The following is a 14,086-nucleotide window of genomic DNA, read 5'->3' as shown; positions in this document are numbered from 1 at the left end:
AAAAGTGGTTGGACGAGCCCCCCCCCCCCCACAACTATATGAAAATATAGGACCTAAAACAGAAAAAAGACTAGTATAAGCCGCCACACCAGTCTGTTCAGAATTAATTAGGCGAGGCTTTTCATTTTGGAGTTAGAAATTGTGCAATCTGACGCACACCTGTAATGCAATCTTATTTCTGATCTATGCCTCCTGGAAGATTATGGTCTGAATTGATGTCAGTATCGTCTGGGGCAAATTATTTTTTGATAGGGGCTCATTTTTTTCTCTCTTCTTTTTTTTTTCTCTTAAAACAACAACAAACACTTCTGGAAGAATGCAATGGTCCTGCAAGGCATCATTTTGATATTTTTAGCCCAAATTTGGTCAAAGGTGAATGAGTGTAGAATATATGACTGCCATGTTAGTTGATGGCAGAACCTCTAGAAACCTCTTTGCATCAATTTGAAAAGAAATTAGTTGTAGGATACTGCTATGTATCCAACATATGAATCCACTGTTTATCGTTAATCTACCTAACCCTTTTTCCTTTTTCTTTTTTTCTTCTTCTTTCTGGGAGATGCAAGAAAATGACTGATGGGCGGGAGAGCACGAGATGGGTTGCTGGGAAGACTCAATCATGCCACAGGTGCGGAACTTGGTAGGACTCACACACACACACACACACACACACACACACACACACACACACACACACATATATATATATATATATATATATATATATATATATATATATATATATATATATATATATATATACATACATATATATATATATATATATATATATATATATATATAATTATTTCAGGTCCGAGGTGAAACAAGTGAAGAGTTTGTTTGCAAAAACCGATAAGTCCACATTTGCCAAGTGGAAATATTTGCGATTAAAGGTCAAGAAAAATAAAGAGAATAATAAGAAATTTTTTGCTTCTTTTGACCATAACTTCAATAATGTACCTTTTATGTATAGTGACCAATATATCATTTAAAAGGTATCATTTTGTACTTTATGACAGAGACCGTACATCAAAATCTTCAAAAATGGACTTTTTTTTTTTGCGAACAAACTCTTCGAGTGTTTCCTCTTACAGATCTGAGTGCAAAAGACAGTAAATCTGCTGCCTTTTTTTATGCAATTTACTTTTATGTCCCAGGAACATATTTCTGTAGATGATGATGTTAATAGATTTAAAAGATGTCATTACTGAGTGTTTCTCTGTCATTTTAGCCTTTGTGTATAAATCGTTTTGCTTGATATGTTTTTATTTACAAGCTAATAAATTTTATCAGTTCCATTAAATCTTTCTCCAGCAAAGCTAGGCAATTAATCCGTTGAAAATTAGTCCCAAGTAAACTCAGGCAGGTGTCAGTGGGGAAAGCCTGTTCTAGCAGAATGAGCTTGTCCCCAATGGGTTAAAAGTGAAATTAAGAGATCGATTTATTGACAAGATAATGATATTTGTTTTCTTTTCTTTTCATTTTTTTTCTTTTTTCTTCTTTTCTTCTCTTTTCTTCTCTCCTCTTCTCTTCTCTTCTCTTCTCTTTTCTCTTCTCTTTTCTTTTCTTTACTTTTCTTTTCTTAAGTATACAAGACATGTTTGGCCCATTTTCTTTTTTTTTTTTCCTTCTCTTTCAAGGCTGTTGTATCTTCAAGCCTTATGCTTATTTGACGACAGTCTTCTGCACTTACACTCCCAATACATGGGCCATAATTCAGTCAGATCATTCACTATATCCCGAGTGGTTCCCAATTGACGTGTTCTCTTATTCTTTTCTTTAATCTGTACATGTATGTATCTCAGTTTTATATTCAGATATACACACTGTACGTTCTGTTGTCTTGTAAACAAAAAGTAATGACTGTGTTTCATTCATGATATATATTCCTATACAATTCCTAATAAATTTATTTGAATTTGAACTTGTAATATTGCGGACTTGTAGCAAAAGCATCCCAGAAATTAATGAGTTACCAAGGTCAATGGTTGTTTCAGGTTTATTCTGGTGATTTACAACTCTACATCAGTCATGTCAATGTTGAAATGCCAGAGGTAATAATATCATGTGACTATCCCAGAATTTCATGGGTTACCAAGTTCAATGGTTGTAAATTTTCAGTTTTATTCTGGTGATTTATAATGCTACATCAATTTTGAGTCTGGGTTGAAATGCCAGAGGTAATACAGTGTCATTTGGCTATCTTCACGTCACAAAAACAATGGAAAAGCAATCACCAAGCCTATTAATGCAGCAAACTTTCTACATAATGTGAAAAAGAGCAAGTAAAAAATGCAACAAAACAAAATATACAGTAATTTTTAAGATAACAGACCACAAACCTACATGTCTTTGGCTTTATCTAGTAAAGAGTCACATGCCCCATTTGTAAATTATGCTTTCTTTCCCCTGCATTAGAATGCTTTAAAAATCATAGCATGGAAGCCTCATTTCAGTCATTAATGCAGTGAGTAAAACAGTTACTTTTGCCCCCTAAGTAGTCGCTATTGCTCAGTAAAACCAGCATTCCATTATTTAGGATATTTGGGGAGTTTTCCAAACTTTGGGGAGGAATTGTGCACAGGAGACTTGAAAGGCCAAAACATTGATCTAATATTCACTTTGTAGTTGCAGATACAGTGTATATTTAAATAGTGAACTTAAAAACGTCAGGACTCCTTTTCCCAGTCCAAGCGTGTAAAACAAGGAATGTTCATGTGCATTTTAAAGGTACTGTTTACCTTTGGGATCAGTGATTTTAGAAATGCTCAAGATATCACTTTTTATGCATATGTGTACCACCAGGTAAGTTGTATCACAAAACATCCTACCGCATAAAGTTTTTGCAATAAAGCCTAAAATATAAGGAGACGGTTCAGTCTGGATGCATTTTAATTATAACTATTGTTCACATTTTGTATATTTAACAATACTTAACATTGATTATACTGGTTCAAATTTTTACATTGGCTGTTTCCACCCCTAACTCACATGTAAGAACAATTTTGAAGCACTAATGCTGGGTTTTTGTTTCATCTACAAATGGTAAATTATGTCTTTAATTTCACAAATTTCGCGAGAGCCAAGATTCGCAAAATTAAAATGCACACGAAAGTTCTTGTCTACACTATATGCATTGAATGCCAGTGGCAATTCGCGAAAATTTCATGCCGCGAAAAGGGCCATTGGCTCCAATTCTGAAAAATTTCATACAGAGCTACCAAGTCTTACGCATTGTGAGTGAGACTCAAGCATTTAGGGTCTGTCTCACGATATCATGCATGACACCCATTTTTCTCACGCATTGGGAGCAAAGCTTTAAGGATTAAAGTGAGAGTTGCAAATGAAGGCATATTTCCCTTTTGTCTTTCAAAATAAGTAAAAAATAGTCACTTAAGTAAGCATCAGCTTGCAGCAGTAAGAGCTAAAAATTGAAAAGCTCCCTACCGTGGGAGGGCGGACACTCCCCTCCCACACTCTCCCCTCGCTCACGCACATGCGCGCCTGCCGAGATGCTGAGTCATGAAAATCTCACTCATAAAATTTTTTGAACTTGGCATCTATGTTCATACAGTATCTATTATATCTATGCAGTCTCAAAACCATGTCAAACATATACTCAGAGACATCACACTTGACATTTGTTGAGATGCAAAACATGATGTGTTGCATTTAATCATTCTCAGTTGATGACACCTTCCATATAAGTGCACAATATGAGCTTGGTATTAAAGCAGAATATCACACTTGCATGTCATGATTCATTACAATACACAGGTGTTCATATCACAGAGTATGTTGTCTTCAAATATATTACAATTGTATATCTGACATGTGCCATACACCATATGCTTGATGCAAAATTTCTACCATATACACTGTGACAGTTTTAATAAAACACATGCATACATGATCTATAAAATTAGCATATCAGTCAAAATTCAGCATGATTGAAAATCAAAATATGGAATGCCATGTTAGGTAAGGGGTTGGATACTGGTTGTACAATGAATACATGTTGTTTTGTGTTGCAAAATGGGCATCAATTCATACCAAAAAATGATTTACAGTACTCTGCTAAGATCTTTTACATCTGTATGTATATTCACTACATGACATAATTGTAATTCACCTTCAAAATAGAATGTTTCTTTCACTGAGACTGAACATGGGTAGTTATGAAAGCATGTTACATTGTATCAAACACATCATGATAGCACATCAGCAAATGGGATTTCTTGGAGTTCACTCTGTCAAAGGCATAACATAACCAAAACAAAAAGTGATAGAAACCAGAAAAACACTATGACATATATAGTCCCTACCACACCATCACCACAATTCATGTTCAAATTGCCATTGTTAACATGATAGTATGTGTGAAATCATTTGCAAAATTAGAAGTGGGAAAAGCAAAGTGAAGCAATAAGCATTTTACAAACATGTGACAAGATACTGAATTCTCGAAAACATCAGTCAGTCTCATAACGAAAAATCTCTTCAATGTGGGAAAAGTTTAAATGTGACAATTTTGATAACTGTCTGAATAGCTTCGGCCAAACAACTTGTCATGATATAAAAAAAGTATATGTATAGCAGAAAAGCTGCTGAGAACTGCTTATCCAATAATGGCGAGCCAGAGGAGTAAGTCAGAGTGCCTTTGACAAAGATTCTGCTAGGATTGAAAGCTCAGGCCTGTTTTGACAACAATATAGTAGAGTGAGTGTACAGTATAGACTACATAAAATCACATTTTAACTAACCCTTTACGTAAAGTGAACATTTCAATTATGACAATATCCCTAACAGCAAATGCAAAGATGAAGAATGCAATGAGACAGGTTGAAGATGAAAAAAGTCATCTGCCCAAAAGCCATGTGCACAAGTACATCCGAAAATTGAACAGATAAAGATAACAGTTGTTTGGTCTTGGCTGGTAAAGAATTTAGTGTGACATTTCACATATACGATTACATCGTAAGCTAATCTGTAAAGTGAATCACATCAGAAAGCAGCAAGCAATAGATAATATAACCTGGATCAGAAACAGCAAATTAATAAGTACACTGACCTATAGTCTAAAGTCCCTCTCTGTACCTGATCAACAACGAATATTTATCACTATCTATTCAATTTACTGACAAGATCAATGTCAATGCATTTACAAAAATGTGTTAAAAAAGGTGATTATAATGGTGATGGGTCGAGAGATCATGAATATGACAGTAAAAACTAATTGCTCATTTCCCCGATCAAACTGCTTTCTTTTCCCTAAAGATGGAAAGGAAAAAACATCTGAAGAATAACTCTTTAGCGATAACATTAACAGATGACCCAATACAACTGCCTGCAGGATATATTCACATCGGCTGACATAAATCTAGGCACTGGAGCACGGAAAATACATGCCAGGAAATATAAATAAATGGAACGTCATGTTTTCAAAAGAACAGCATGAACACAGAAGCACATATCCAAGATAAATATAAACACCATCTTGCATTGATTCTAACATGGATGTCAATCATAAACTTATACCAATGTGAATATGTACCTTGTATGTCAAAAGGTGTGTACAACATCAATCAATGCATTCATCTACATGTACTTCAAGGTGCATATCAATTTGTCTCTAATACTCGCGATTATTACAAGGTCTAGTCAAGGTTTTATTGATGTTAAGCACGATTCAAGGTGAAACCATCAAGCACAAAATTCGTCAATCTCCCAGTATATCCTCAAAACTTCTTGGACCCTACACTGCATGTGTTTTACAGAAAAGCAAAGGATTACAAAAGACTACTTAAACAGCATACCTTCTTCCAATAAGTTTGGAAAGGCCCACCAACCTCTTTCAGGAATGTGAAGTGAAATAGTATTTGGCCCTGCATTTACATTGGCACCAGAACTCTGTCAACCAAGATTCCACATCTCATTGATAATGTGAAAATCGTTCATAATAAACACATGCAAGTAACAATCAGACTTAACACATCCCAATAGTTCTTCAAATTATCTTGAAAAAAGACTACCAATAATCTGTCCTATACCGTAACACAAAAAATTAAGATTTGGTATGTGAAGCTTTAGTGCGGAATGATTCTCTCATATCTTCGTAACAGAAACAGACCATGATCGATAATTGCTTCTCCATCACTGGGAACATGTTCTACATTTTTTATGACTGTTTTAGTTTTCACAGTTTATGAAAGGCACACAACTTATTTGATATAAATGTTATTACAGCCCACGCTATATCCCCATCATTGCATATTATACAAACACCTTTAACTGGCCAAATAAATTGTTACTAAGTTTTGAAATGCTTGTTTAGTTCACAATATCAAGTTTTACTTCCATCTCCTTGGTGACTGAATAGTTTGATGATGCAGCTTTTGCTAATTCAACTGAAGATATCACCCAAACTCTTCATCCTCAGTTCAATACTTATGCATTACAAAAGGAGAAGAAAAAAGAGAGCAAAAGGGGAGAAAATCAAGAGCTGGAATTACTATGTGTGAATATTGGAACATTTTTCCAATCTTAAAAGTCCCAAGTTCAGAGTGTCAAAATTTATATCTTCAAGGCACACATTTCACACATCTAAGTTTGAAAGACTAACATTTGTTTTGTTTTTTTCCCCAGCATTCTTCCTTCCACTGCTTGAAAAAAGTACATCTCAAAAGTTACCCCATCATGAAATAAAAGATGGTAATTAGCTAAGAGATTCCATCATTTTTTTTTTTACCTAAAAATGTAGGAGGATGATGGTATGATTCCCAAGAATTGTATCAAAACCCAAGAGCAAGAGAAAAAAAAAATAATAAAAGAATCTTTGGGCTCACAAAGACCATTCCATTGTTCCCTGCTGCGAATTGAAAATTTTTGAAAACAGTCTAACAGGACACAAAACATAAATCTGCACTGTCTCAACAACATCTACTGAGAGTATGTGTGGTATCCACATCACATTCAAGTTTAGTGTAATGCAGTTCAATCCCATAAACCGTGGTCGAATTTTCATCTCAATAAGACATGGAATAAGAAAGTCATGGTGTTTTAAAGCTCCATGTTTCATCTTATAGTGATATTAGTAACAACCACATATGCATAACTAGATGAGGTGATGATGTCAGTAACTCACAGCTCTTCCATTTACTTGCACATCAAAAACAAACAAAACCATATAATTTATGCATAATTGTGTACATGATTTCTTTGGGTCTAAAAATGTAATTTAGAAAGTACAACTCTTTCCACAGAGTCATCATGGTATGTTAATGCAACACAACGGCAACTCACTGTAGAAGGAGGAATGTTAACATGCATTTTAATTTCACGAATTTCGCGAGTGCCAACATTCGCGAAATAAAAATACACGCGGAAGTTCTTGCCTACACTATATGCATTAGACGTCAGTGGCAATTCGCGAAATTTTCATGCCGCGAATATATTGTGTTTTACAGTCACTAATATGAAGGATCCACGTCATCTTTTTTATTTTATGTGTTCAAATGCAAGGAAATCTTGTGAGGACTTGTATGTATTTCAACAGGAGACCTGTAACAACATGAAAGCATTACCTCATCGAAGTTGCATTTATTCATAGCGGTGGCTACCTTTATCACTGTTCAAAAAAAAAAAAAACATGCTAAACTATGAATCCTCATTTTTCAGATTAGGTCTGATTTTGTGAAGCAAAGCCTGAAATACTCTCCTCTTCCCCCAAAAGTAATGCATGAAGATAGAGTTGCACGAAGATTGACAGATCACTCAGCTGTAAATCAAGACTTGCAGAAGAAGCACATAAAGCAGTCATAGGATTGCTGTACATTCATCTGACATTTACACCTACAAATCAATGCATTCTAAATAAAGTGCATGGCAATATTACCCCCGACACGATTGAGTTTTTGTTTGTTTGAGTGTGAAAATCAGATAGCCAGAGGAGTGTTCACAATTGCAATTGTACATTCTAAAACCCTAGGATGGCATGCATTGTACATGGAAACATGCCTACATAGAACGCCCACAATTCATACAGGTTTCCTCTTCTCCACACAAAAGTGCCACACTTACACGGCTGGTTTCTGAGGTATAAAGACTTTCTCCGAGACATCGCTAAGGCCAAATGAATAGACAAGAGATACACTCAGACATCAAATTAGTGACAGAAAGGAGCGCATACAGCATGGCATGGGGCCATTTGCTCAAACCAACGGCAGAAATTGCTCCTCCCATATTCACCATAGTATCAGTGTGATCCACGGAGAGCAAAAATAATTCACAACAAACAAAAAGCCTGGTCATAATATGTTTTAGCAGCTGCAGAGGTGGCTGCCTCTCCCATGTTTTCAGCTTGAAATATGCTTAAATACCTTTATTAGCCAGATATTTTTAAAGCAAATATCGAGACCAGGGGTACTACCATTTTCTTCACAATTTTCATGCCAATGGTACATTCTGCAACGACTATTTTTTTCTCTGTAATAACTAACAAAATTACCAGTTTGCAACAAATGCATATTTTAAAGGAAGGCCAAAAATTCAGTGTCAAAGGCAGCATCACCCATCACATTTCATAATCATATCTCATTTCTGTTGACTCTCATACATTTCACTTTTTTTTGTTTCATAGTTTCTATCTAAAGAAATTTACATCAAATATTCACACCATTACTATATGTACAAATCACACTAGATTACACGCAACATATAATTTACAACACCTAAGAGCACAATAAAACAAAGAATTACTGGAAACATTTCATCTGATCAGCACTTCATCACTAGAATATAAAGAAAACAAATTAAATGCAGAGATTACACTCTTAAATTTTGGATTTTAAAATGAAATCACTGGTTGTGATTAGTGAACACTTTCCTTTTACATGTACATGTAAGTCCATAGTCTGGGAAAATCAACAAATCACATGTCTGGTTAACACTGGTAAGAAAGAGATGCAAGTAACATTATTGTACAGTGCTTTGGTTTTCTTTTCTTACATGGTTTCTCTATTTTATAATCTATATTTCTTCTCTTTTTTTTTTTGCATAGTGTATTATGTGGACCTCACCACAGACATTTAACACAGCACGTTATATTACCCTATCCAACTTTGGGGTATGACTGGATGAATGATACAACATTCCTTGTAAAAGTCAGTATCGTGATTTACTGCATCACAGTACAGAGACAGCGAAGAATACTTTGTAGGAGGATGGAGTTCAACATTTCCTGCTCACTTCTGACTTCAGAGCTTTGCCTAAAATGTCAAGTGTTGATCTGATTCGCCATAGAAAGGTATGACATGAGTCCACATCAAACACTTACGTCAGGTGAGAGCGTGGCCTTGAGGCTTTGAGAGATTAGCCAGAGAGTTCCGCACAGGCTTTTTCATTCTTCTAGAAGCATCGAGAGCAATCAAACGGACAAGGAATCCTTGCTCAGTTTACACTTGAGACTCTTTGTGATGTCAAATGAATAGTATAATACAGATATGGACAGCTTTTGGGGGGCATTGCCGATATCATCGCCCCACCCGAGGGATCTCAGCAACATGTTATGACCCGAGGATCTTGCTCCGAGGATCACAGCATCGAATGGAGATCCTGAGGTGCAATAACATCTAGACAATGCCTTAAATGTTTTATATACCAATTAGAATTTGATAAAAATTTTCATACCAATTGCAAAATGTCATGCTGTAAAATTGAAAACAGATCACAATTACACTGGCCATTCAACACACTATTACATATTGTGCACAAATTGCCATCGTCGCTGTCATAGACATTTGCATCTACAGTGATTGGATTAAACAAGGGTAACCTCTCTCACTACAGAAGCTAAACATTGATAGTGTATGTACATTGATATTCGTATCACTACAAACCAAGAGAGGGCAGTGTAGTACTATAGGGCTGTTTAGTAAGTACTATGAATAGTTTAGGTAATATGGGGCAGTTTTCTACCATTTTTTTTTTATTAAAGGCAATTATGGAATTCATGCCTCCAATTTCTGCCAATCAGAATCGAGGATTAATCACATGAGGTATATACTGAGAAATAATTAGCCATTAAAGAGTTATTACCAGTATATACATCTCGCACTGCACAAAATATGCAATTCCTTTTTTCATGAACTATTAATATTGCATCCTACACATCTGAATATCTTCAATGACACAAATTCATCATGTCTTCACAAAATTCCATTAACATTACATGTCTTTACATACCTCACAGGATCAACTTACTTGTAAGATGACCTCTTTCAAGTTCAAGAAAAGTTCTTCATGCCATTTTTTCATTCTCAGAAGTGTTTGCTGTTTAAACTATTCTTCAATATGCAGAGGAAAACAGAAGGCATATCTTCAAACAAGGGTTACAAACTATCAGAAGAGAGGCATCTAAGAAATCTATGCTCTCTCTCCTTGGCATGACACATGTGGAGTCCATCTTTGATTACATTAAAATAGACCATTTACGCAGCATGATAAAGCTCCAAAAACTTTGTTCAGTGTTTGCACCCTGCTAGTTTTCTAGTGATAATAAACGGTATATTTATGTATGTATTTAAAGACCAGCAGGTTAAACAAAACAAAACAAAACAAAACAAAGACCCAGACATAATAAAAGCTGATCATTTCACTGTAATGGGAGCTGACTACATACCACAGTGTAAAATATTAGCCTATGTTAGCAGAACACTACTCAACATGACGGTACATTAATCTGTCTCACATTTCCCTTTCCTCCAAATATTAATAACATTAAAGGACAAGTTCACCTTCATAAACATAAGGATTGAGAGAATGCAACAATGTTAGTAGAACACATCAGTGAAAGTTTGAGGTAAATTGGACAATCAATGCAAAAGTTATGAATTTTTAAAATTTTTGTGTTGGAACCGCTGGATGAGGAGACTACTACAGCTTGTGAGTCATATGCGTACAACAGTATAAAGAAAATATAAAGAAAATTCAACATATTTTCACTTTTTTCACATAATAAAAGAGCACTTGACTTGGCTCTTTCTAAAGGCAGGGGGAATAATATTACCCATAACATTTGTCGGTAACGAGTCGGGGGAATGTGAACTTTTTTCATAAGATGAAATTTTGTGAAATTCTCTTTATATTTTCCTTATATTGTTGTACGCATGTGACATCTAAGTTATTCACACACTGCAGTAGTCTTCTCATCCAGCGGTTACTGCACAAAAAATTCATAACTTTTGAACGGATTGTCCGATTTTCCTCAAACTTTCAATGATGTGTTCTACTAATATTGCTACAATCTCTCTATCCTTATGTTTATGAAGGTGAACTTGTCCTTTAATACAAGTTTATATCATTGCAGGGAAAAATTGGACAGATTATCAACTCCAAAAATATAAATAATTCTTACAAAACAATTCATAAATCGGTCAACTAATACCTTGTAGATTGTCATGTCTTTAAAATAGAAATCCACACTAGTATGTCGTGGCAGATATGAATGCTGTTCTTATATTTCATTAACATCTTATTTCACATAATAACATTTTCCACATCTTATACTTGAGTTATCCCTTTATTGTGTAAATGTCAACAGACAAGATACATGTGTCAGTTAGCTTTCTGGATTGTCAGGAGATAAAAAGTGGTTGCCTTGAAATACATCTGACCCACATAATGAAAGCAAGGGCTCTTCACCCTTGCGTTGTGCTTGACACAGTTTCGCGACTTGACAACTGAATGCAAGGTCAATACAGCTTGGCTGAATGCATTTGTACCAACAACACATGCTGTGTGATAATATACAAATATACCAGGCCTGAGAGGCTCTGGTTGAAACTATGCGCATGAGGTGACTTCAGTAGCACTATTTTCTGAGGGGCACAGCCCCGAAGAAAATAGTGCTACTGAAGTCACCGAAGGCACATAGTTTCAACCGGTGCCTCGAAAAATTGGCCTGGTATATTTGTTTTATATCCCTCCCAATGAATTTAAGAGTATTCGACTGCTGGTATTCTGTAATTTACCTCTTTTTTAAGGGAATCTTGCTTTACTTTTCAAGAAGATTGACTAGTCATTTACGCTCGCTCGGGAAAGCAGCTCAGCAGGAGGGCAGCGCGTACGCGTACTCATGAAGAGACAACTGCGCGCTCAGCCGCCGCTGAAGTGTACTCGGTGCATTGCTGTACAACGTACTGGTAAACATGCGCAAACTGCAAACTCACTACGCGCTTCATACATGCAATACGCCTATCCGATCTGTCAACAAGTAAGTACGTTCGGTTGCCAGTGCGGTGATGTGTGTGCTCGAGCTGATCAACGATGTGACTGTGAGCTGCAGTTGATTGTGTTTTCTGTCGTCTTTCTACCTAGCTGTCATGTCTGTACGTGAATATGGACTATCATTTCCTGTTAAAATGCAAGTATACATTGTAAATTTGGGTAGCATTCAGTAACAGCGTATAAGGTTAGATTAGGCACTGGAAAAATTCTAGCAATTAAAGCATCGAGTGCCACTGTAAATTTGTGTGATTCGTACGGTGTTCTAACATAAACAGTGAACAAGTTAGACTCTAACTTACTCGTTAGACACTCTAGAAAATAATTACTAGGAATGAGATTACGGGAAATAGGGCCTACTGTTAGACAGGTAGAACTAACGTATAGGCTTAACTAGCGCTAACGTTTAGAGCAGGCCTACTACTAGTATCTACTGCAGTTTCGTTTGTCAACATCTTTTGGGTGGGTCGCTCGAGTTTAATACTAATAGTGAACTGCGAGACCAACTTTCAAACGGCGAAGCATGAACTCCCCAAAGGCCTACGGTACATCGAAGAACCCTAGCTTGCTTATTGTTGTCTAATTATAGATCTACGATATCGCCTACTCTGTTGTAACGTAGAATGAGGGCTTTATAAGAGTCTGAGTCTGAGTCTCTCCAACGTAACCCGTGTCGCATTGAGTGTATGCGTGCCTTGGAATTAGTTGTGGTTCTCGCGAAGTGCAGTGATCTAAGGCGCCGCGATACCCATTCATTTGTACATGAAATCTCTCGCGAAGCGAAGGTGCTGCGATACCCATTCATTTACACGTGAAATATTTCGCGTCACGACGCGAAGCAAAAAAGGCGTGAAAATCACCAGCGTGGTATAGTTTTTACCATTTCCCTAGGGAGTACAGTCTTTTTCGCGCACTTGTATGGTAGAATTATGTTTTGTTGTTTACAGTGCTCTCGACCAATCAGAGGACGAGATGCATTTTGTGAGGGATATAATATGGATTAACATGAGTCTGAGCAGAATATGAACACTATTCATAGCTACAGAAAGATAACTATTTTTATAATACTATGTCTGCCTCCAGCCCCCCTCCCCTTAATGAGATTGAGCTATTCATTACTTTGACACCTCATCTACTCCACACCATACAGCTTTATATATCATGTGCATGCATCGTACAATGTATCTCACTCCTAATGAATGATCAGTAAATAAGTGGTACACAGAATACATACATTGTAGTTGCACAGCCCATGATGATTATATCTAATCTGTGTGTTTTCCAACCTTGTTTATCAAAAAAAAAAAAAGAAAAAGAAACAATCCTGAATATCTTCCAAGATCAGCTAAAAGCATGATTCCTCTGCCACACAGGGAGAAGACCAACCTTGAGGGAGGTTATCACTATTGGGATTTGGGAATTCTGGATTTGGCACAAAGAAAATTGATTTCTTGAAAACAGCAACTACTAAAAATGTATAATGTAAATTGAAAGGGTAAGCTGGTATCAGCTGTATTCACTGCTTTAATATAAAAATACAACTGTAAATCTTTGACATGGGTAAATCACTCTTGTAGTACATCTATCATACATGTTTTTTCTTTAGTTATATTAAAGCAATTTTACTTCAGTAGCTTGTTCTTCGTCAGTTCTATTACTGTACTCAGTGTACTCAGTCACTCATTAATATTTACAAATATATCATACATGCTGTGACAGAATCACTACTTGTACACACAATTCTGAAACACATGTGCCACGACAATATTAAAAGGACAAGATCTGTGTCTACTTTTAGAAT

Source organism: Diadema antillarum, unplaced genomic scaffold (assembly GCF_040938485.1).
Source record: "Diadema antillarum isolate AM-2024a unplaced genomic scaffold, OU_Dant_1.0 seq00000166_RagTag, whole genome shotgun sequence".
Taxonomy (NCBI): Eukaryota; Metazoa; Echinodermata; class Echinoidea; order Diadematoida; family Diadematidae; genus Diadema; species Diadema antillarum.
The sequence above is the reverse complement of the archived record's forward strand: the minus strand, read 5'-3'. Positions refer to the sequence as shown.